Source organism: Trichosurus vulpecula, chromosome 9 (assembly GCF_011100635.1).
Source record: "Trichosurus vulpecula isolate mTriVul1 chromosome 9, mTriVul1.pri, whole genome shotgun sequence".
Taxonomy (NCBI): domain Eukaryota; kingdom Metazoa; phylum Chordata; class Mammalia; order Diprotodontia; family Phalangeridae; genus Trichosurus; species Trichosurus vulpecula.
Genome location: NC_050581.1, coordinates 151,170,503 through 151,191,348, shown reverse-complemented (window position 1 = coordinate 151,191,348; position 20,846 = coordinate 151,170,503). Strand labels below are relative to the sequence as shown.

Here is a 20,846-nt window from a genome sequence, read left to right as displayed (position 1 = left end):
ACATAGTTTTTCAGAGAGGAAATTAATGAGAAAATTGAAAAAAATTTTATTATGACACAGGATATATAATTTTGGCATCAGATGATGCAACATTGCTGCATTTTTATTGATTGATAAAGCTCAATCAAGTTAAAAAAAAACTGACAATGCATAAAAACATTCAATCCATAAAAAACTCTAGTCCCTTAACTAATTAATTTTATAGATCTTTTTGTCACTTCAGACTGTATAGATTAATAGAACAATTGTTCTTTAGTATTTAGCACTCTAGCGTCTTAGCATCTATACGCAGGATGTAATATATAGTCCTGTCCAAAAGCATTCCTTAGAAACTAGAGTTGAAAGCTTGTCTCTGAAGATGTTATGAGAATGTAACTCTTCCTTTTTTGTAGAGCCAGAGAATTATATGGGGCGGCTTGGTAGTGCAGTGGATAGAGTGCTGGGCCTGGAGTCAAGAAAACCTGAATTCAATTTTGACCTTAAACACCTACTAGCTGTGTGACCCTGGGCAAGTCATTCAACCTGGTGCCTCAATTTCCTCATCTGTAAAATGAGCTAGAGAAGGAAATGGCAAAACCACTCCAGTATCTTTAACAAGAAAACTCCAAATGGGGTCACAAAGAGTTAAACACAACTGAAAATGACTAAACAACAAAAGGGACATGTGGGAAATGACCCATTCCATGGAATTTGGTTGCTATATTTGTGAGTTTTGCCAAACTACATTCCTTACTTTTTATTCCTTATTATAAGGGGAAACCCTCTGGGTAGATTAGGGAGGAGGGATTTGTTGAAAAGTGAGGATGATGTAAAAACAAAGACACCAAATTTTTTTAAAAAGAATGAAAAGAAACTAAAATTGGATGCCTCTTTGAGTAAGGAAGAAGCCTCATATGGTTTGGAGTTTTAAAGCTGGATCTTAAAAATCTATTCTAGCCATCTGAAATGTCCCTTTCAGTTCCAGGTTACTATGATTCCATGAAAACTAATTTAATCTTGCAGTTCATAACATGAAGACCTAGAATTTCCCCTTTTAAAAGGAAACGTGTGACTTTTGAATAATGTTCTTGCTTAGATCATTCTGTCTATAGATTTCTTCCCTCCCTAAAGAGCATGTGGGTCACCGGCGAGACGGTGTGGCAATGTCTTATTTGTAACAGCTCCTAGAGTTGCCAAAGCAGCAAGCAACAATATGACCCAATGGCTTGAGTCAATAGCCGGCTCACCAACACTGGGCAGCCCTCTTTAACCAATGATGGGACTTTGAAATTTCCCATACTCCCTTCTGCTTTTATTTCTGAATACTCAAGAACTGCTTTCTTATATATATGGAGTTTCCACTTATTTCATTCCTTTAGAGTTTGAGATTGGATTTTTTTCCCCTTTTAATTAATTAAGCATTTAAAGAAACGAGTCCTGGTATCAGTATTTTGCCATCTCTCCCACTGTGTCTGTATCAGCAGGGAAAAGATAGGGAGATTCTCCCACTGACACACAGATTCATTTACTGACATATACAGCTTGAAAAAAAGTTCAAAAGAGAAAACTGACTCTTCAGGAAAAGGCTGTGGGGAAACATTTTTGTTCTGTTAAAAGATTCTTGCATCCTATTTTTTTAAAAATATGAACATGATGGCTGGAAGCCAGCAATGTTCACTACAGCCCTGAGCTGCATGGTTGGTCTGTTCTGTATCTGCTTGAAGAAAGTGCTCAGCCCTTGTAAATGAAACCCAGTCTGGCCCATAAGTCTTAGTGCCATTTTAAGCTTTAGTAGTTTAAAATGGCACTGAGACTTTTGCCATACCCTGTATTTTATCTCTACTTCCACCTACTGAACATACCTAAAAGCACCACTATTCATTTTGACCATTTGCCTGGGTTCACATTCCAAAAGGTGCCCAGGGCTTTTTAGATGATTTTTTTAAAAGGATGACTGCAACTTTTGTTTTTGCTTTTACTGTGTATATACACATAGACACACTTTGATGATGAATGAACCTTGTATTTTTTTAAAAAGTCATTCTTATTAATTTCATATACTTCTTCATGGAACCTGCAAAATGTAATATATCTGTTCTACCAGCTCATTCTAGTAGAGTTCCTCATCACAAGATTTATATTTTTCCTTCTTGGTCATAACCTCCATGTAAATATGACATGTGGGAAGTCTTATTGATGTTATGGGGTTAAATAGCCTGTTTTTTTCTTTTGGAGGGGGGAAGACAAAGCAATTGGGATTAAGTGACTTGCCCAAGGTCACACAGCTAGTAAGTGTGTCTAGTGTCTGAGGCTGGATTTGAACTCAGGTCCTCCTGACTCCAGGGCTAGTGCTCTCTGCTCGCTGCGCCACCTAGCTGTCCTAAACAGCCTATTTGTTAAAGGGGGAATCCAATAAATACAGAGCCCATTAATTTTACAGAGTATCTACCATGTTGGTGTCATAATTACAAATTTGAGAGAAAAAGGATTTCACTGGAAAATTTTAAAATATTTTCTAAAACACTTCTATGAAATAAGACTCTATTTTGAGGAAATTGTGGTCATTCAATCAATGCCTCTGTCTATTACTATGTTTTCATGAGATTGTATAAAACGATGGTATTTAGTCTATTTTTGCAAACCAGAAGAATTATTGCTATTTTTCCTCTGTTGTTAATTTAACCCATGTTAGGGCAGGATGTCCTGGCTATTTTGTGAAATAGCTCTCAGGTCAAAATTTGATAGCTTTGTCTGTAACAAAAGAATATGTCTAGAATGCAGTGGAACATCCCTTTTAGGTTAACTAAGGGCAAGTACTGTTTATGGTAAGGAGTATTTATGATCCTAAGTTAGTTTTCATTCTCTGCTAATCTCTTATTTTATGTCTTGGATTTTGTGTTTAAATTTTCTCTCAAATCTTAAGTCTGCTTAGAAAGACATTTCTGAGGGTTTTTTTTGTTTTGGTTTGGGTTTTTTTTGTCTTAGCTTTTGTTTGAAAGATTAGAATTGTTCAAAATGAAAACACTGGTTAGCCCTTGACTATGTACTGTCTGTACTAATATCTGGTGGCTTCTTTTATGTAATCAATCACAAAGCATTTTTAAGCTCCTACACTGTGCTGGTCACTGGGGATACAAAAACAAATGCAAAAATGCTTACTCTCAAGGAATTTGCATTTGATCATAAATCATTTCTACCCAATTGTTAGCTCTTCAGGGACAGATAGTCTTTTATATTTCCTTTGCATTACCATCGACATGACCGACGTGGTCACTTACTTGATAGTGACTGATGTCTTCATTGGTTAATTTAATTGAACAGTTTTATTTCCCTGTAGAAATTTGAACCCACCCAAGAATTTGTATCATAGATTAGAGATGGAAGGGATTTAGACGTCATCTCATTCAACAGATTAGAAAACTGAGGTGCACAGAATTTAAGTGATTTGGCCTAGATTACATACTCAGGTGGTGAGCTAGGATCTGGACCCAGGCCCCACGTCTCCAAGTCCAGCATGATTTTTCCTTTGCATTATAAGTTAGGATGTCATTCATTCATTGATTCATTCATTCATATCTACCTGACTAGGAATGGTTGAATACAAGTCCAAAAGGTGGCATTTACTTAAATGCCACATTTTGTTTAAATACCTTCTGCCCATGAGTAAACTGACTTAGCTTTTATAACCTTCCGTCAAGCCATCAGCAAGTATTTATTAAGCACCTACTATGAGCCAGGAACTTTGCTAGGTACTAGAAATACAGGTTCTAATGGAGGAAGACAGCAAGTCCATAGAAAAACATGTATGACAAAATATACTTAACACATAAACACATACACAAAGCTGTTCCACACAAGGTAGTTTGGGAGGAAAGGCACTATCGCTGGGGGGCTTCAGGAAAGGCTTCATGTAGAAGATGGTGGCTAAGCTGAATCTTAAAGAAAGGAAGAGAGTCTGTGAGGGAAAGCTAAGGATAGACTTCACATTCAAGGGCTTGGAGATGGAGATGGAATGTCTTGAGTGAAGAGCCACAGAAGGCCGATTGGCTGGATTGCAGAGTCTAGGGGGAGGAGGGTAATGGCCAGTGAGACCAGAAAGAAGTTGGAGCCAGGTTGTATAAGAACAAAGTGGTGGTTCAAGTTTTAGCAGTTACTATGATAATTCAGGCAAGAAAAAATGGCTTTTTTGATTTGAAGGGTCCAGATAATGTGCTATAATGCTAACATTCCCTAGGTGACACTTCACTTACAGCCTCGTATAACTGCAGAGCTCTTACATTTGCCCTCAGTTCCCAGAATTGTATCTTTCCTTTTTTTATCACTATGAATGCATCAAACAACCCTAAGTAACCTTGTGCTGGATCCAAAGTCACTTCCACAAGTAAAAATTGGCAAGGTCAATCAAGGGGAGAAGCTTCCACAAGTAGAACATTTGCCTCTTGCCTGTAATGCCAGACTCGGGCCTGTGTGAATTTTCTGAATTTTAGCCTGTTGCACCAGAGCAGGTGATAATCTTGATGGCTCACTCATCCTCCAGAGCATGTTGAGCAACAGAAGATGCCTTAGAGTCAAGATGAATGATAAAGGGAGCCACAGAGGCTGCTTCCAGTGAGAGGCTCCCCCGAGACAGGAGGCGATTGTTGGATGCCATTTTTATTTTAATATACCTCCATAACGTCTACCATGACACCAAGGATAGACGGATACTTGGAAGCATTCAGATGACAGACTGAAATATTTACTCATTCAAGTGTCTGAAGTAATAGAGATCAGAAGCTTCTGATATGTCCCTAAGTAAAAACTAAGAAGATTCTAAAGCGTTGGGAGAAACAAAGACCCATACATAGAGCCCTTGTACTATACACTCAGTGGTAGTTGTTTGAATTGGATCTGGCTTGTGATTGATTCTTATCAGAGCTGCAACCAGCATGGGACAATCAAGGCTTTTCCCAGGGCACCACAATTTAGAGGGGCACACAGCCTTCCCTTCTTCCTGCCAACCCTTCACCTTTCAGTACTCTTGGCCCCACACTACTTGCCCATATGTATCCTCAGCATGGCAGCTTCCACTCCCAATGCCCCCAGAGGTCAAGAGAGATGACTGCTATTTTGTCTTGCTCCCACCAAGCTCCCTGCCTCAAGGCTTGTACTTGCTTATTAGCCAAAATGGAATCCTAAAGCCTTCCTGAATTCCCAGCCTGTCCACTCTAATCCCTGTCCTCATCCCCTCCCACACCCACCTCATTCCGACCCCATGTGCATTTTGTCCCATTTGCTCCAGGCCCCAGAACTGCTAGTTATTATGAGAGTCAGAAGACCTGGTCTATTGCCTGCTAACTGTGTAATGTTGGAAGGCCAGTTCTCTCTCCACCATGACACAACTGTCTCTAAATTAGGTTCCTTATTGCTAAAATGGCTCTTTCTTTAATCTTGTTAACAATTGTTATGTTTACATTTGTTCCTTCTTTAACTGAACATTTATTAAGTCCACTTTTCTGCCTGGGTGTGGAGAGAGAAGAATATAGCCAGAAAAAGAAGACACCATTCTTGACCGCTTGCCCACTTATGTTCTAGGTGGGAGATAACGATGACTGTGTCTTCCAATGTTTTTCTTCCTAGAACCATTATTGGCAAGCAGGCCTGGGTAATAGATATGGAAGAGAGGGGGAGACATGATTTAGATCTGGGATTATTAACCAGCTGAGAATTTGCTCAATACACTTGTCTTCAAAAGTTCACTGTTCTTAACATTCTTCCACAATGTTTCTTAATGTGCTTACATAAGTGACTACTGAAGTTCTCTGCCTATCACCTTCAATAATCAGTGAGGAAGATATTCATAGGAGTTTTTACCAGCCAGTTTAATATCACTGAAACTCTAGGGATGGAAAAAAGTCGCTCTTTCTCTAATTATTAGAATTAAAGCATCAGAGCATTTCTTTAGATAGGAGGGATCCCCCCACCTACCAACCTCCTTATTTTACAGATGGAGGAACTGAGACTTGCTTAACATAAAACCTTATTCTTCTTAACTTCCTAACTCTCCTCTTCTATGTTACCCCTTATTTCCGTCCCTCCTCCTTTCCTAGCCCCTTTTATGGTGATGGCGGTGACAGTAACCACAGCCATGAAAATGGAGAGTTGGTGGTCAGAGCAGGGCGAGGTTGGTCCAGAATGCACAGAAACATGACAAGAAAGAAAAAAACCACAATTCCAGTTCCTTTTGTCTCCTGCCTTTAAACCTAACCTTGCACCATTTTAAAAAATAAATAGGATTTTATTTTTTCCAATTACATGTAAAGATAATTTTAAACATTCTTTTTTAAAATTTTGAGTTCCAAATTTTTCTCCTCCTCTCTCCCTTCCCTCCCCCCATCCTGAAAACAGTAAGCAGTTTTATATAGGTTCTATATGCTACACCATTATCATTCAGAGAAAAAGATTTCAGTGTCTTGAGATTAGCCAACTAGCAAACCTGTTTCATTTTCACTTAATTACCGACCCAAGCCAAATTGGAAATTAGACAAGAACAGCTAAAGGGGAATAGATCTTAAAATGATGGGGTTGCACTTATTGACCTTTTGGAAAGAGCAGAGGACTTGGATTTAGGAGACCTGACTCTGACACTTCTTCACTGCATGATTATAGCAAATCATTGACACCTCATCTGTAAAATAACAGCCAATAATTAATATAGCACTTAAAAGTTTGCAAAACATTTTAAAAATATCATTTCATTTGATCCTCACAGCAACTCTGGAGATAAGTTCTATCACTATTCCCATTTTACAGACGGGGGAACTGAGACAGACAGAAGCCAAGTGAGTTGCTATGGGCCATACATCTAATAAGTGTCTGAGGTCACATTTGAACTCAAGTCTAAGTCCAATGACTTCCTTTTAAAAAAAGAAAGGAGATAATATGTATGTGTATACAACTTTTTAGTGTTGTGAGAATTTTTGTGACTCATGAGTAAACTATGTTTTTGTGACTACCATTTTCAAGAACAGAACAAATAGTACTTGTTTAGGATTCTCTCAGGACAACTACTTCTTCCTCTATCTTTGTTTCTTCCTACCGCCTTTCAGACTTGGAGTTGAAAGATAAATGAACATTCTAGAGGCAGCCTGGAGAGCCTTCCTAGAAGCCAGGAGGGCCCTAGTGTGAGACTGGCTTCTCTGACTGGTTCTGGCTGTGGGAATCTAAACAAATCACTTCCCTCTCAGCACCTCAGGCAAAAGCCCCAAAGACCCTAAGCTGTAGAACAGGTGCTGATCCGCATTGATAGAGAGAATTTCCTTACCTGGCAGTTCTCTGTAGTTCCCATAGGATGGGACCCCCTCTCTCCAAAAAAAGGAAAAAAACTCAACCATTTAAAGAATGCTTGTTTGCATGCTAAAAGTGGATTACTGACAATATACCTATTATAGAGCCAGGTCATCACGAAGTCATATTTTGGTCAACCTTCACACTTGAGATTTTATAGTATTTCCCATGTTTTACCTATGAATCTGCATGATCCATGGAGTAGGGAAAAGAAGGAGGGCTTATTCCTTTCCCTGCAAGAGAAAGCTTTGTTTATTTGGGAAGTAAAGGCAACAGAATGCTCCAGAAACTTGTCTTCACCTTCACCTAGGCCACCTACTAGTGCTGCTTTCCAGAGGTCGTCAAGTACTGAACATGTCCTCTGGTTACAGGCTGCCTCGGTACAATAGTACCCGGTCATGGAAGTCTCTTTGGTAAAGGGTGATTCATGTTCATTTAAATAGAGCCAAGTTGTCTCTAAGCCTCCACCAGATTACTTCTTCTTGTGGGCGCAGTTTTGCACCTGCATCAAATTAGATACAGAAATTGTATGCGTACCTGATTGCATCTGCAATCCACTCCTGGTGACCTCAAAATTAGGGCCAAATGCCTACCTGAGTACACAGTTATATACCCATGTGATTTTTATATGAGCAAGGAATTGCCAGCCCAGCATTCTAATGCGGAAGGTTCCCACAAGTGGTAGATGGTGCTCATGGTTTACACTATAAGGCAAATTGAGTACAGTTAACTGTCAATTACCTACATGTGGATTATCCCTTATAACCTCATGTTAAGGTTATTGTGATTGCTTCCTAGCTGACCTGCCTAAGTCCAGGTTCCCCCCACGCCCCTTTCCAATCCAAGCTATCCAAGGACTCCTGCTGTCTGATCTGGTGCAGAAAACATGTTTGTTTGTTTTTTCTCTTCATCCTCAAAATAATTTTGGGAGGAGCCTTTTCACCCAATGAGATATAAACATGGGACTCTTTTCATAGCAGGGATGGATTACTTTTTTTCTTTTGGTTCTCCCTTTATGGCCAGCAGCCTGAGTTTGGGTGAAGGGTAGCCCAGGCTAGAAATCCATTCTGGGGCCCTTGAAGGTTTGGATGCTAATGGCAAGAAATTACCCACTAAAAAAAAATACCAGGGAACCTTCCTTTTGGGGAAGGGAAGGGACCAGGCTAACAAGTTCATTTGAATCTCATTTAGGTTCCTTACTCTTAGAGAAAGATTTATAAAGGAGACTAATAGGTTTATATGAAGAACAGCTAGCATTACCACAGAATTTGTCAGTTGGAAGGATGTAACACTCTGAACTTATTCAGCATCAATGAAGCATCTCAAAATACCATTGGCTGAGCCAAGCATAGACTTGGTATAGGTATTAGCATTTAGAACAGGAATGCTACACCCTGGGGATCTTCAATTTGTTTTATTTTAGATAGATAGATAGAGTGATAGCTAAAGAGATAGGTGGATAACTGTGTACTTAGCTTTCTGTGTAATCCTCTGTATTTTAATGTATGAATTCCAGAACATTCTGAGAAGGGTCCATAGACTGCACTGGACTGTCAAAAGGGTCTGTAACACAAAAATGTTAAGAAACTCTGTTTTTGACTCTAAGTTAAATATATTATTGCAAATTTACTTCTAAAATATAGCTGTCTACACATAAAAGCCAATAGATCTGACTTAAGGTTACATTTTTTTCTTAATTCTAAGTGCATCTTCTTTCATAGAGGTAAAATAGGAATCCTTAGACTTTTCACCTACCCCTAAGCCCTGATTCAAAGCCCTGGTTGCACGTCTATTTAGTGTATTAATGCCAAATGACAAATCACTGGTTGAGTATTTGATATTCAGTCAATCAACAAGCCCTTGGGCCAGGAGCTGTAGGGACCACCGTGGATGCCAAGACAAAAATGTAACTGTCCCTTTCCTCAAGTAGTACCCATTTCTAAGGAGAGAAAACTGCTTGAGGACATAGCTCTAACTTTACATAAATTCCCTTTAAGCAAATTCAACTTTATGTAAACAATTCTGAAAAAAATCTGCATTCCAAAAAACACCTTTGTTAACTTTATTGGATCTGGACCATGCTCTCTCTCCTTTTCTGGACCCTAGGCCAGGTGCTCCAGGGCCTCTCATCCCCCAAAAAACCCTTTTAAAAAACAACCTCCAAGTGAAAGCAGAAGAATGAACGCATGGAGAGACCCCATACTGGCCACACTCTGGTACCATGTGTCTGTCCCCAGCCTGTGTGTTGCCTCTTCCCTCCCATCTATTTCCCTCTGCGAGGCTGGCCCCTTCCCACCGTGGCTTGGCCCTGTGCCCTTTGAGTTTCTCCTCTTGCTCCCGGCTCTCTGTCCCCAGCCCCAATGTGTCCCTTCCTCCACAGATGAAGCCTTCTTCCTCCCTCCTTCCCTCCCTTCTAGTGCTAAAGCCAGAACCGTCTAGGTCCTAAATAGTTAGACTCTAGGAGGTGATTTTGTGGAGGAAGGTACCATCTAGGCTCTAAACCAAAGGATGCCTACCTGGCCACCCCTCCCTAATAGGTATTAATTCTCCAATTACAATGCAAGCTGCTTGTGGGCAATTCCTGTCTGTTTTTGTATTTCTATCCCCAGCACTTAGTGTGGTGCTCAGCACACAGTAAGTGCTTTTTAAAAAAATATATTTATTTATTTATTCATTCATTCAACAGACCTTTGAGAGAGAAGACAATGACCTTCCTCCTCTGGACTACTCTGGGCCCAGATGGTTTTCCAGGGCTTTGCTCCCAATTTCCTTCTTACTTTCCCTTTCTGACTGCTTATCTAGGGTCTGTCTAGCTTTTAAACACTGATACAATCTTTATTATTCCCTCATTGTTCCCTGTTATCCAGTCTCAAAGAAAAGGCATCCACATTTGCCGCACAGTATCTCATGTTTGCTGGCACTAAGATGGCCCCATGAATATTAAATGAATTATGTTTGAAGATTAAAATCCTCTGATGCTCACCATCATGGTGGAGAGATGTTCATAAATTCTGACAGCTTCTGCCCAAGACCCCTACTCTTTCCAACCCAACAACCCAACTGAATATCTGTCTTCCAAGAAACAGCCATGCCCAGGGTCAAAGATTGTCAACACCAGAATGTTGTCTCCTAGGTAATGAATTACTTATACCTATGGAATCTCCCAAAGACCATCTACCAAGGCAAAATGGGGTTTAAATCTGCGTTGGCGGTGGAAATACCCACCTGTTAAAGGGTACGTTTAATATTGTAATATCACACCCATGACATAGCTCAATAAAGCTTATGAACCAGCCAGTGCCCAAAGAAGTATCCTTTACCTGTGTTGAAAGTATTTGTTCATGTTACTAAAGGCTCTTGTCCCCATAAAGATCATTCATTCAAAGGTTAACAACATGGCTCATAGAGGCGGGAAAGAAAGGATGATATATTCTTTCACTAGTCTCAGTACAGACCTTGAGACAGTGGCCCTCTGCTCCCTTTTTTTCTCTAAGACTTTATTCACAATTTTCTTCTCACTGTCTCTGCCCAGTTGCCCCAGAGCTTTTGCTAGTACTTAAGGTGGTGGAAGAGAGCAAGGAGCCCTCTTTGGTTCTTTTTAAAATGGATTTCATTCTTCCACCCTGTTTCTGAGTCAGGTGCAAACTATTCTGCAATACCTTTTTCTCTTGCCTTCCTCCCTCCACCTCTCTCTCCACTTTCTCCCCTTCTGCCATGAACAAGTGAAGACCAGTGTGGCAGATATGCTGAAGAATGAAACCATTCCGATTTCTTTTTACATCTTTCAGGTCCTACTCTTCTTTCAGGGCAAGTGTGTTCTCAAGGAAAAAGGGCAAAGGGAGTGGTATAAACCATCTAACTACTTCAACAGGCAACCAGTCCATCCTCTTTCCTTACTAGGTGATTTGGATTCCCTTCTTTTAGAAATACAGAAAGTGAATTTTGGCAGGAGAACCAGCCTTTAATCTAGTTTGCTTGTCATGGGAAAGATGGCATGAAGTTCCAGCTAGGGAGGCAGAAATTAACATGCATGAAGGCATTATCCCCTAATCTTTGGGTTTTTTTAAGGCCCCAGGATCACATTGTGCAAGTTATCAATACAGAAACTGGCAGGCAACTCATGCCAAGGTGTGGCCTAGGCCAAATGAACTGCAGTCAAAGGAAGCGTAAAAACAGAGTTGTGATCTGGGAAACATTCAAATTTGAGGTTTTGCAGTGAGCGCCTTCTGGTTTAGTGGAAAGAAATTAATACATCAATGTACACTGGAACTCTTTGGCTCTCACCAAAGCCAAGCTCAGAAGTACACATAGGGGAAATCAAGCTGCAGAACCAATGAATTTAGATTTCTCAGTACTGTAAGATTGTAAAGGGGAAAGAGTATGAAATTGTACTGTTCTTATACAGTAGAAGGAAGATTGATACACCAATGAATTCTATCCTTTTCAAAATTTATGGTGTCCAAATTTCATTTCTCACTATGTGACCCAATTCTCCTTTTCACTAACAAAAACCTCTGCCATCAGAAAAGAAAAATAAGAAGTTGTTTTATTTGAACAAATTTTCAATTAAATAACCCTAATCTTTCATCAAGAATCTTTAATCTGATTTTTCCTTTCTCCTTATTTATATAGTGCTGGTAAAAATATTTTATATATTATAATGGATTTTATATATTTCATATATATGAAAAATAATCGTTTTCCCATTAGTTTCATGCATTTCCCTTTAACAGGCTTGTAAAAATATGCTCAGAATATTTTTGCTCCTTCTAAGTAGAAGTCTCAAGAATTCACCTGCTGATTTTCCTTGGCATTTAAAATTAGCATTTAAGGGAGCTTAACTCACTGCTTTCCCATAGAACTTAGCTTAAAAACTTGAAACATTCCTCCTTGGGTTTTTTTTTCAACCAACATAATTTCTTGGCTTTAGCTATTCCATATTTAAAAGGTGATTGAAGGGTAGCTTAAAAACAGTCTTCAGGGGCCCACAATATATGGAAAAGGACAAATATGCAAAATATGCTAATTGACTTAGGGAGTAGAGGGCCTATAAACAGCAACTCAGAGAAATTAGAATAGACTTGGGAAGGTTTCTATGAACTGATACAGAGTGAAGTAAGTAAACAATTTACAGAAGAACCACACTGAAGTATTGAAAGACTTCAGAACTCTGATTAATACAATGACCAATGTTGACTTCAAAGGACTGATGGTGAAGCATGACTCCTGCCCCTTGGGAGAGAGGTGGAGTATTTGACATGCAGAACGGGGCATACTTTTTCCAACATAGCAAATGCTCCTCTGTCTTGACAATCTTACTTATTACAAGGCAGAGTTCTTTTGGGAGTTGGGGAGCAATTCAGAAGTTTCAGTGATGTTTTTAAAAAAAGAGCATCAATAAAACTTTTTAAAAATTAGTTTAGGCTTAATGAAGACTGTTCTGGCAATTGAAGTTGTTTAATCTGGGAATGGGTGAACAAGGGAGATTGTGAAATTTCCATTTCTTGGGATCTTTAAAAGTAGAACTGGCTCTCACGTGTATCAAACGGTTTTGGTGTCCATCCTGCCCAAAGGCTCAGAGCTGGCCTTTCTGGTTCCTTTGTTTCCGCCATTCCCTCAAGGCCAGCTCTCCTCGAGGGTAGCCCTTAGACTGAATCTAAACTTCACAGAACAAATCCCCTTAATAAAAGGATTCGTTCTCTAAAACTTGGACTCAATCAAAAGGCCGCACCCAAGGATCTAGAAGACCACATGTGGCCTCGAGGCTGCAGGTTCCCCACCCCTGCTCTAAGCTATACACAGCAGCTACATTTGAAGTTCCCTACACAGATAAAATCATAGGTCTAGGCTCCAAAAAAGGAGTTTTCTACCTGTCAGACAAATTGCATCGATGTATTCACAGAACAGTCACACGTATATATATACACGCGTACCTATGTGTGTGTTTATATGTACACGCACAAGTGTGAGTATACGTGTATGTGAGTATACACGTATGTATGTTTGTGTGAGAGCATATGCAACTGGAGAGAAAGAAGCAACTAGGCAGAAAACCACAACAAATTGCTCCACCGTTTACAAGTAGATTTTCCTCTCTTTGCCTTTGTTGCCTCATCCAAAAATTAAAAGAATTGGATTCGCTGATCTCTAAGGCCCATCCCTCTGTTTGTTGGCAATTTGTGAACCTTAGAGTCAGGTTTTGTTTTGTTTTGTTTTTACTGTGCGTAACTACGCTAACAACCTAGAGTCTAATATTGAAATCACTGGGATAATATGAGGTCCTTTATTTGTCATTTAGAGCCTTTCTCAACCTGGCCCTTTTCCACCTTTTTCCTTCTGTTCCACGGTGGGGAGAGTGGAAAGGGCGTTATAATGGGCTAATGTCAGAGCTATGTTTTAAAAGGTAACTTACAAGGTGTATGCTAAGAGCAGTACACATTCAATGCAATTTCCTATTTCTTTAATAATTATAGTGATGATGATGATGGCCAGTATTGGTGTAGCATTTTTAAAAATAAATATTAGCTCCTTTTATCCTCACAACAACTCTGACAAGTAGGCGCCACTATTATTCCCATTTTACGGTGAGGAAACTGAGGCAGACAGATTAAATGACTTGCCCAAGGTCAGGATACTTAGAGCCAGTAAGAGTCCAAGGAAGGATTTGAACTCAGATTTTGACTCCAGATCCAACACACTGTATACTGTGCCACCTAGCTGCCTATATCTAGACTTATGGGCCTAGAGTCAGGATGATTCACCTTCCTGAGTTCAAGTCCAGCCTCAGACACTTACTAGCCGTGTGACCCTGTCTGCCTCAGTTTTCTCCTCTGTAAAATGAGCTGGAGAAGGAAATGGCGAACCAATCCAGTATCTATGCCAAAAAATACCCCAAATGGGATCACGAAGGGTCAGACATGACTGAACAGCAGCAATGGCAATCCTTATAACTACCAAACCAAGAATGGCATTTAGAATGGTGATTTTCAAGCGTACTGCAGAGCCCTCCTTCATTCAATATAATTCACCAAGACACTGTGTTAGGCCCCAGGGGCACTGGGACAGAAACCCAAAAGCCCCTTCCCTTGAGAAAGTTGTCCTCTCCTGGTGGTTACAACCTATACACAGATAAATAAATACAAATTAACTGGAGGAGGGATAAGAAAAAACCAGGCGATGACACTTGAGATGAGATCTATGGAAGGATAACAACTTTTAGAGGCAGCGATGAAGAAAGCAAACATTATTGACGTGGGATATAGTCACTGTGAAGTCATGGAGGTGGGAGACAGAACATAACCCAATTTGGTTTTAATATATCATACTGTATTTATTAAGGAGGAAAAGAGACTGATACAACCTTCGGTTAACCAGAAAGATTAATTGATCAAAATGCCCCCATTTCCTGAGTTTTTAGTTTTTAAATTTTTTTCATTTTAAAATAATAATTTACATAAATACATTTATAAGGTTATATCATTTTAAAGTATTCTTTTATAGTTTATTTTCTATGTAAGTAATTGACTAATCAACAAATATTTATTAAGTGTCTATTAAGTCCCAAGCACTAGGATACAAATTTTAAAATCTATTTTTTTGGAGTCTTTTTTTTTGGAGGGGGCAAGGCAGGGGGGGAGACTGGGGTTAAATGACTTGCCCAAGGTCACACAGCTAAATAAGTGTGCCAAGTGTCTGAGGTTGGATTTGAACTCGGGTCTTCCTGACTTCGGGGCCAGTGGTCTACTCACTGCACCGCCTAGCTGCCCCTAGGATACAAATTTTAAAAAAGCAAAAAAACTGTTTCTGCCCTCAAGTGCTTACATTCTAATGGGGAAGACACAGAATATAAATCAGTGCAGAGAAGATTAATACAGAATAGATGGAAAGTTGACTTAGGAAGAGACACTAATAGCTAGAGGTGTACGCAGTTCATAAGGATGGGAAGTAGGAAAGGGGACTTCATGGGTGGCAGAGCCAATTCTCAAACCCAGATCAGATAAGTTGGGTGTTCGATCTTGTTTTGCTATGAAGTGTATCACTGTGCCCTTGAACCATCACTTCATCACTCAAGATCTCCATTTTGTCATACGAAGGTTGACAAGACTAGGCTTAATGACCTCTGAGCTCCCTTAACGATTCTCTGGGCCTCACCGCACACAGTGACAGAGAAGCTGGACAATTGTGACTGGGAAAGTTATTTTATGTAGCAGAATGGTTGGGATGAACTGGAAGCTAGAATAAATTGGAGTTGGAGAAATGAGTGTGTGCTCTCTAGTATGAGTAAGAGGCCATAAAGGCAAAACCAATTTAGGAGTATGCCAGGGAATGAAAATTAATGGGATCAGTGCCTCCTAATTAATTAAGCAATAATAATAAGTGACTGTTTAAGGTCACTTCCTCTGGGTTTGGAGGTGTCAATCACAGTTGCGTTTGGTTTTTTTTTCCTAACATGCAATTCTGCCCCTGTAACAAATCACCATTTTTCACTAAAAGCTTTTCAATACAGGTTGCTCTGCATTTATCAACAAAGGAGCTAACAATGCATCCTTTAATGATGTGGAAGTACAGGACTAGGTGCTTTTGGCAAAATACACTGAATTCAGAAAAGGCTTGGAGATTTTAGTTTATTTCCTACAAAGAAACAAGGAACCAAATCATAATATTCTGGTGCTTAATTTCCGGGTTGATGTACTATCCCCTTCTCCACACATCCCCTTCTTCATTCCCAATTTCTCACAAATGATGATGGTGCCTATCAGATTGGAGAATCTGTTTTATTTTTTAACTTGAAATTTATCGTACCTTGGTGTATTGTGAAAAATCTGCTCATTGGCCATAATATAGCTTAACGCCAAATTTGATGGTCCAGAATGAATGGCACAAACCCATACCCTTCATTGCAAGGCGGAAAAAAAATGTTATTTTCAGTCTCTCTGCTTGAAATAAATTGAAAGGTTGTGAAACGCTGGGCAATGCCCTGATGCAACAAGGATCGGTGTCGCCCAGCTGGAGAGTTGAGACATGGTTACATGTCCCTAAGAAAGGGGCCTGTTATTCATGCAAATATTTTGTTCATTTGTCCCTTCATGGATAATTGCACTGAGTAACAGAAAACACCTACTCGATTTACAGTTTGGCAAGAAACGGTAGCTTATGTTTTCTAGAGACCAAATTAGAAGCAGGCTCCTTGGACCCTTCTCTAAATCAAAATAAAATAAAAATGTCCAGGGAATCTCTGTGCCTCTCAGTAACTACGGTCCACAGTGTAATACTTTTAGGTCAGGATGTCCCAGCGTAAAGAGGAAGGGCTGCATGGAGGAGGGAAAAATGAAAAGGCAGTTGGAGAGAAATGTCCATCTAGGAAGAATGCTTTCTTAGAGGGCACAGGGTGGATTGTTTTCTTTTCTCACCTACTTAGCAAAGCCAAAATCATCTTGTTGCATCCTATTCCTAGCTAACATAGAGACCATCTATGACTGTCTGAGAGACTGTCTAAAATACATATTAATGGTGGAATTATGCCCAAATTCACATTTTATGTATAACATTCAACACTGATTCTTGTTATTGGAAAATAGTAAAGCTTAACCAAACTTAACAGAAGTAACTGGTAATGCAGTGGGGATGGAGCCCTGGGTCTGGAGTCAGGGAGACCAGTGTTCAAATCCAGTCTCAGACACTTAGTTGTGTGATCCTGGGCACATCACATAACTTCTGTTTTTCCTCAACTATAAAATGGAAATATGGAGACGGGGCTGCGCCTGGAGTCAGGAAGACTCATCTTCGTGAGTTCAGATCTGGCCTCAGATACTTGCTAGCTGTTGTGACCCCGTTGGCTTCAGTTTCCCCATCTGTAAAATTGAGGTAGAGATAGATTTATCTTTCTGAATTCAAATCTGACTGCAGACACTTGCTAGCTGTGCAATCCTGTTTGCCTCAGTTTCCTCATCTGTAAAATGAACCAGAGAAGGAAATAGCAAACCACACACTAGTATCTTTGCCAAGAAAACCCCAAATAGGGTCATGAGGAGTCAGACAGGACTAAACCACAAAATAGCACTTACCTCGCAGGGTTATTACAAGGATCAAATGAGGTGATATTTGTACAAAGCAGTTAGCACAGTGTCTGACATATCATGTGGACCACAAAGATGCTTATTCCATTTCAGATCACTTTTTATTCATTTGTATTATGGATAAACTGTTTCCTGTTCCATTCTACTAAATATGCTTTAAAATTTTTTAATGGTTTAAGCCAAGTATATTAGTTATCAACCAGTTGTTCCTCTAACCCTGATTTTTTCATATCTTTTCTGCCAGGACACCATTTCAGTGCTTCACTAAGAATGATTTCTAAGGTTCCTTCCAACTCTTAATATCCTGTTTCTGTGATCCTAAGCACATGTACTTTATTTTACTATTTTGGAGGCAATCAGGGTTAAGTAACTTGCCCAGGGTCACAGAGCTAGTAAAGTGTCTGAGGATGGATTTGAACTAGGCTCTATCCACTGTGCCATGTGGCTGCCCCTAGCGCACACGTGCTAGGTCCTGGTGACAATGACAGACTCTGGTTTGTCAATTTTTCCCCCAATGCTCAACAATTAAAGACCAAGCACCTTTTCTTGGCTTTCAAGCCCTTCACAGTCCTGTTCCACCATACCTTAGCTCATGTTCCTTCCTTTCATGCACTTTGATCTAATTTTGAGAGGTGCATCACCAGAAGGTTGGCCATGGGGCAATGAATATGTTTGACCCTGACATTCATGAAACTATCTGCTAAGGAATGAAAAGATTTTAATCAACATTGTCACCAGTTCCTATTCCCTAAGACTGAGCTCTAGAGACCAAATTAGAAGCAGGCTCCTTGGACCCTTCTCTAAATCAAAATAAAATAAAAACGTCCAGGGAATCTCTGTGCCTCTCAGTGACTGAGGTCCATGGTGTAATACTGTTTGGGTCAGGATGTCCCAGAGTAAAGAGGAAGGGCTGCATGGAGAATTTTGCGTGGGTATTTTGAAGGCTTGAAATATATACCTATATATACAAAATGAGTGAACAAAGCAGTGGAGGGAGGACCCATAGGAAACTGGAGGGAGTTGGTAGAGGGATCGGAATGGCAGAGCTTGTAGGTTTAGGCTGCATCGTGGAAGTGAGTTTTGAAAAGGGAGATGTCTTTTGATGAGTTCCCATCATTTAGAGGACTGACTTTTCTCTAGATGTCATTGAGAAAGAGAGAGATGACCTTTAAGCCATCACCAACACACATTCCCCTTTCCTGTACTGTTTACACTGTAATCCAGATAACTTGGGGTTGTTTGGGTTCTTGTTTGTGTAGACATTCCGACATGTGAACAGTGTGAGTGCCCAATATCTCCTCCTGGGACCACTGTAGCATGTTCAAATTTCCTTTCTCTCTCTCTCTTTCTCTCTCTCTCTCTCTCTCTCTCTCTCTCTCTCTCTCTCTCTCTCTCCCCCTCTGTCTCTGTCTCTCCCTCTGTCTCTCTTTTTCTTTTAAATAAATGCTCCTGGGAACTTTGTTTATTTCATAAAGACTCCCAATTTGAACTTATTTTAGCATGACTGTTCCCTAACCTTTCAGAACAAGTCCTGTGCTGCTCATGGAATTGAAGTAGGTCAGAATTAAGGATGGAATCAAAGAACCCTGGTGTGTGGCAGCAAGAAGAGATCCCAGAGATCTGCAAATCCCACAAACTTAGGTTTCAGATGAAGAAAACCAAGGCTCACAGGGAGGATGGGGACATTCGGAAGGTCTAGAACCCAATGGGATCTAGCTCTGGCTCTGCCTCCACCCCGTTGTCTTTCCCACTAGACCGTGGTGTCATGTCCTCTCTATAACTACATAGGAGAAGGGTCTCTGGAATATTGCTCATTTCTCATCTATTCAGATGCTGTCAGGCACAGATCATTCCAGATATGGAATATTTTATTCCACCAAGGTCAGGGAGTGTTTCCTCCTCTTTCTTAAACCTTTTCATCACTGAGAAGGTGCAGGGGATATGTTTGTTGCCACTTAATGCAAGGCAGGGATTCTTCTCCTGGGGTCCACATACTCAGTGTTGTTCATTTTGATAACTCTTTCAATATCATAGGCTTCCTTTTGTAACCCAAGATTTTTATTTTTGCATTTAAAAAGATTATTCTGAGGAGAGGTCCATGGGCTTCAGTACCTTTTCAAAGAAGGGCCATGAAAGGGCTCCTCTTATGTGGAGCCATCCCACCCCATCCCTCTCACTGTGCACCGATGGCCTCTTGCTGTAGCTACTAGCAATGCCACCCCTCAGAGCCCATGCCCTCTTTGCCTCCTGTCACGCTCCTCCCTCAATTTCAGAGCACCAAAAGCCAGCCCCCTCCCCGAATCCTTGACAAAAGAGTTAAAATTTAAAATTTGTTCTGACTGACATTTTTGGCAAGACTCTTAAATAGTATAAGCTGGTTCTAAGTAAACCAAGTCAGACAGATTCCTCTTGTATAAAGGTTTAAAGTCTAACAGACTGCAGTGAGTGGGTCATAAGTCCATGCTAAACGCTCAGAATCGAGCCTGCCTCTGTGTTTTATTTCACCAGTGGTGATTACTCATCAGAGATTTAGAAGGCTATGTGTCATCCAACATCCCAAGCAGAAAACTTGGGAAGGCAGCTCGGTTCTGCCTTATTTAAATAGCATTGCTTCCCAGGGCTTTGGGAGGATCAGCAATTTCTTCACTGAGAACTTTCTTCTAAAAATGCAAGGCTAGATTTTCATCTTCCATAACCCTCAGTTCTTATGACATCTGTTTCCGAAGCATCCTCACTGTCCCCCACATTTGGCTAACTTGTTCAAGGAAACACTTCAAAAGGCAGGTATGATGAAACAGCCAGAGTGCAAAGAACGCTGAACTTAGATATGGGAAGACCTGAGTTTAAATCCTGCCTCAGACACTTCATAATTGCTGTGTGACCCTGGGCAAGTCATTTGTCCTCTCGAGGCCTCAGTTTCCTCATCGGTAAAACGGGGATGATAATAGCACAGGGTTGTTGTGAGGATCAAATGAGAGAACCTTAAAGTTCTATATAAATGCCAACTATTACTAGCTAGTAAAAGGAAAACTCTGACCTTAATAATAATATACAATTTCTCTTTAAGAAAACTAGAGTCCATGTTGCAGACACATTAGGGGATAATAATAGCTCACACTTATAGAATACTCTCAGATTTCCAAAGTGCTTTCTTCACAGCCAGTCACAGTGGAAATATCATTATCCCCATATCACAGATGTGGAAACTCAAATTGGTGCTGTAGCCAGGATTACATTCTGGGTCTCTCTTCCAACCTTCCCTAATAATGTCAAGGGCGTCACCGTCCTCCTAGTCTCCCAGCCTATGGAGCCAGTCTGACGTCATTTCTCTCTTCTCCGTATTTTGTATCTGTCTCCTTTCTACTCACACAATTACCACCCTCATCAAGGCCTCATCCCTTCTCACCTAGACTATTGCAAAGCCCTCTAACTGGTATCCTTGCCTCAGGTGTCTTCCCACTCCAA

The 20,846-nt window shown here is 40.3% G+C and overlaps 1 protein-coding gene across 2 annotated transcripts in view; it reads left to right on the top strand.

The window, feature by feature from the left end:
• PPARG (peroxisome proliferator activated receptor gamma) overlaps positions 1–20,846 on the top strand; it is a 171,704-nt gene that overhangs the window by 77,907 nt on the left and 72,951 nt on the right. The gene's annotated exons all lie outside the window — the stretch shown is intronic.